Genomic DNA, 3,884 nt, shown 5'->3' on the forward strand with positions numbered 1-3,884 from the left:
ATCACATAACGAACGAATTTGTGATGAATGATATGACTTGTACTGATCAAGTACTCCATCCACACACAATGCACTAGGTATATTTTTTGCAGAGTCTTGCAACAATTTGTCAAGATGATTGACCTAGCACTTCTCACAAGTCCTAGCATATTAGGAAAGATTAGTTTTGAGCAACTTATTCTCTAACTATGTATCTTTCCAAAACTTCTTATTTCTCTTTCTAGCTTGAAGAGGTTTAGGATTCTCATAAATCCTTGCATGTGCTCGGATTTTCTATAATATGTGTAACCTCTTGACACACAATAGAGCATTCCGTCAAACACCGAAATCGCTCATCGGATTCTACTCGAGAATTCATGACGTTTCTATTATGGCTTACCAATGAATCATCATGCTCTTATGCATATGATTCACCATTGGACATGTGCATGATTATTCTAATGGCGGAAACATTAGTTACTAATAATCATGAGATCAACCGTTCATAGGTTCAATGAACGACCATGACTGCAAATGGCAATTCCATTTTCATCTACATGAATAACCTATGTGAATGTTGATACGATGTGTATCTCTTAATACTAATCCAATATTTCTTGATGTAATTGGATTCATCATAGTCCAAATTCATCCAGAATTGAAAACTCAAATACTTCTTTGTGAAAGAAGATATTAGCTCGTCATTCCTAATGAGTAATGAGTTGTAAACATTCAAAGGATGATAGCTCCCACTAAATTCCATGTCTTCACATGATAATTTCTAATGCTCCCACTTAATTCCACATGTTTCGAAATTGATTACTCAATTGAACACATTTCAAAATTTGGAATGTATGTTGCTTTGCAAAGTTATTAAGATGAAACCATATATGTTCCCATCATATCCTTTCAAAATTCCTATTTCGAAGAGGTCTCATCTTAACCTTATGGAAAGAGATTTTAAATCTCTAGCACATTCATGTCATGATGATGTGTGGCAATGTCATTTATTAAATATAAGTAATATCTAATACACATCCTTCAAAATATCCCTTTTAGAAGGAGGTTTAACCAATTCATTTTCATAATGAGGTTAAGTAATGACATCTGCGTGGTTTAAAACTTTGGCTATTGAAGATATCGGTATATCAATCCTTGCAACCTCTAGTCATAAATATCGCTTATAACTAGGATGTTACATTGATTCATTTAGGCTTTTAAGTAAATCTCAAGGTTGAAACTATTGGTCAAATTTTTTTATAAACTAGTCAAAACTCTTGTTAAGACTTTAAATTAGTCATTTTGTTCCAAAACTTTATTTTGGTCTCCTCGTGTAGTTATCTTGAGAACATACTCTTATGATTACTTCACTTGGTCTCTTTAGTCAAATAGAACTTACTAGAGACCATAGATCTCATCTATTAGGTATTTTAAATAGATATACCTTCATTCAAATCATTTTCTCTTGCGTAGATCTCATTTACACAATCTTATATTGGTGTGAGTTGTGTCCTCATTTTTCTCCCACTCTATCTTTAGAATAAATACACTAGAGATTCAAAGATAGCATATGAGACACAAACAATGATGTTGAAGTTATAAGGAGAACTATCTCATAGATTGACTAATAGTTTTAGATTTCATATGTGTACTTGGTGATTGACATACCTTTAAGAGACTTCGTAGACTCAAGGTTACTTTGTAAATGATCATACACAAGCCTTAAGCATGTGGACATATAATGAATCCCGTTATTATATTTGTCTATTAGATCACTTTAAGTTATATGTTTCTAAGAACAAGCATTTAAACATGGATTTTAGAACAAAAAGGATAAAATGATAAAACGGGTGACTTGGGTTGCAAACCAAGTCACCATTATCCAAAATACAACAAATTATCCAAAATACCTTTCCATGTCGAACACGGAAACTTAAGGTTCTAAAATTCCAAAACATAATTTAAAATAAGACAATAAAAAGCGAAGCTCCATGAAAGCTATTCCTAGCTTCTTGATGGTATCTTATGCTTGCTTTTCTTTTCCCTTGTCTTTGCTTGGTGGAGGCCCTATTTACAATAAAAAGGGAGACACATTATCACAACTTTGTATCACAATACCATAGTTGAATTAGAAACATAAAAGAAAGGATAGTCATTTACCTAATGGAGTAATCTTTCCAGCCTTAATATCACCAAGGTATTTGGAACAATTTCTTTTCCAATGTCCCATACCATTACAATAATGGCATTTATCAAGAGGACCCTTCTTGATTTTTGAAGTGCTAGCTTCACAAGTGCTAGCTTTGGTGAAAGTGGGAGCTTGCTTCTTACTCTTCCTCCCATTCTTCTTGAACTTCCCCTTACTCTTAGTGCTTATGTTAAGCACATCCTTTGGAGAGTTCACATTTAACCCCATGTCCCTCTCGGCTTGCACAAGTAACTTGTGCAATTCTTCAAGAGACACATCTTTGTCTTGCATGTTAAAATTCACCCGGAATTGAACATACGCTTTAACTTTGACAAGGAGTGTAGAATCCTATCTACAATGAGTTCTTTGGGGATTTCAACATTTTGAATTTTCAAGGTCTCGACAAGCTCCATAAGTTTGAGCACATGAGGGCTAACCTTTTGGCCCTCTTTGAAGTCAAGATCAAAGAATGCCGAGGCCGCCTCATATTGGACGATCCGCGGAGTTTGTGAAAACATTGTCACAAGTTTGGAGTAAATCTCATTAGCGTTGCCCATTTTAAAGGCTCTCCTTTGGAGATCCGCCTCCATCGCAAATATCAAGACATTTTTCATTGCGGCGGACTCCTTTTGGTAAGCCTCATATGCTTCCCTAGTGGCGGCGGTCGACCTAGTAGTAGGTTCGGGAGGAGAGGCCTCGGTAAGGTAACGAAGCTTGTCGTCACCTTGGGCGGCTAATTTGAGTTGGGCATCCCAATCGGAGAAATTTGACCCATTCTTTTCAAGTTTACATCGATCCATGAAGGATCAGAGCCATGATGTATTAGCGAGAGGCGTGGCGTTTAGGGGTTGGTGTTGCCATTTGTTATAAGAAAAAGAAGTGGTCTACAAAACAAAATAGAAGGAGTAAAACAAATGTCGTTTTAATAATAATACTGGTAAAAATTTATAATTTAAACAAGTTTTATGCATTTTTCTAGTGACCTCTACCCAACTAGATAAATGATTCCAAGACCCAAATTCATATCGACTTAGGCACGGTATGGCCGATGAAACCTTTATCAATATAACTCGGTGGATTAACGTTTTAATCGATTCTACTTTTAGAACTCTTGGTCGATAAAATTACTCAAATAATTATCTATAGCCCAAAACACATCCGACAAGGGCACGGTATGGCCGATGAAACCCTTATCGAAAAACTTTTGTTGAGTTCAATCCAAATTTCGAATAAATGTGTCCATAATCCAAATCCACATCAACTTGGGCACGGTATGGCCGATGAAACCCTCATTAACATGAACTCGGTGGATTAACATTCATCACCCACTTCCCCTACGTAACAAGGTTTGTACCCTGGTAGGGCCGAGTGCACTCCCTCGCGAAATAGGTTTTCATGGTTTCTACTATTTGGTAAGGCTATGTCTCAATTAATTGTTTTAGCGAGAGGTCATGTCAATTTATTATCTATCACGTTTTAAGTGAACTAAAGCGGTGAACTACGATAATTCTAATTGACACGGTCGATAAACTCGATGAAAGAAGATGCATGTTTTAGTTATGGCGATTTAGAGATGCATGTGACATATAAATAAAATGCAAACATAAAATAAATCCTAGTATGGCCTTCCTAAAATAGAAAAACTATTTAACTATTACATATTCGGAAACCAACTCCATTGGTTCCTTGAACTTCGGTTGTGGTACGCATCTCGAGG

Source organism: Silene latifolia, chromosome Y (assembly GCF_048544455.1).
Source record: "Silene latifolia isolate original U9 population chromosome Y, ASM4854445v1, whole genome shotgun sequence".
NCBI lineage: Eukaryota > Viridiplantae > Streptophyta > Magnoliopsida > Caryophyllales > Caryophyllaceae > Silene > Silene latifolia.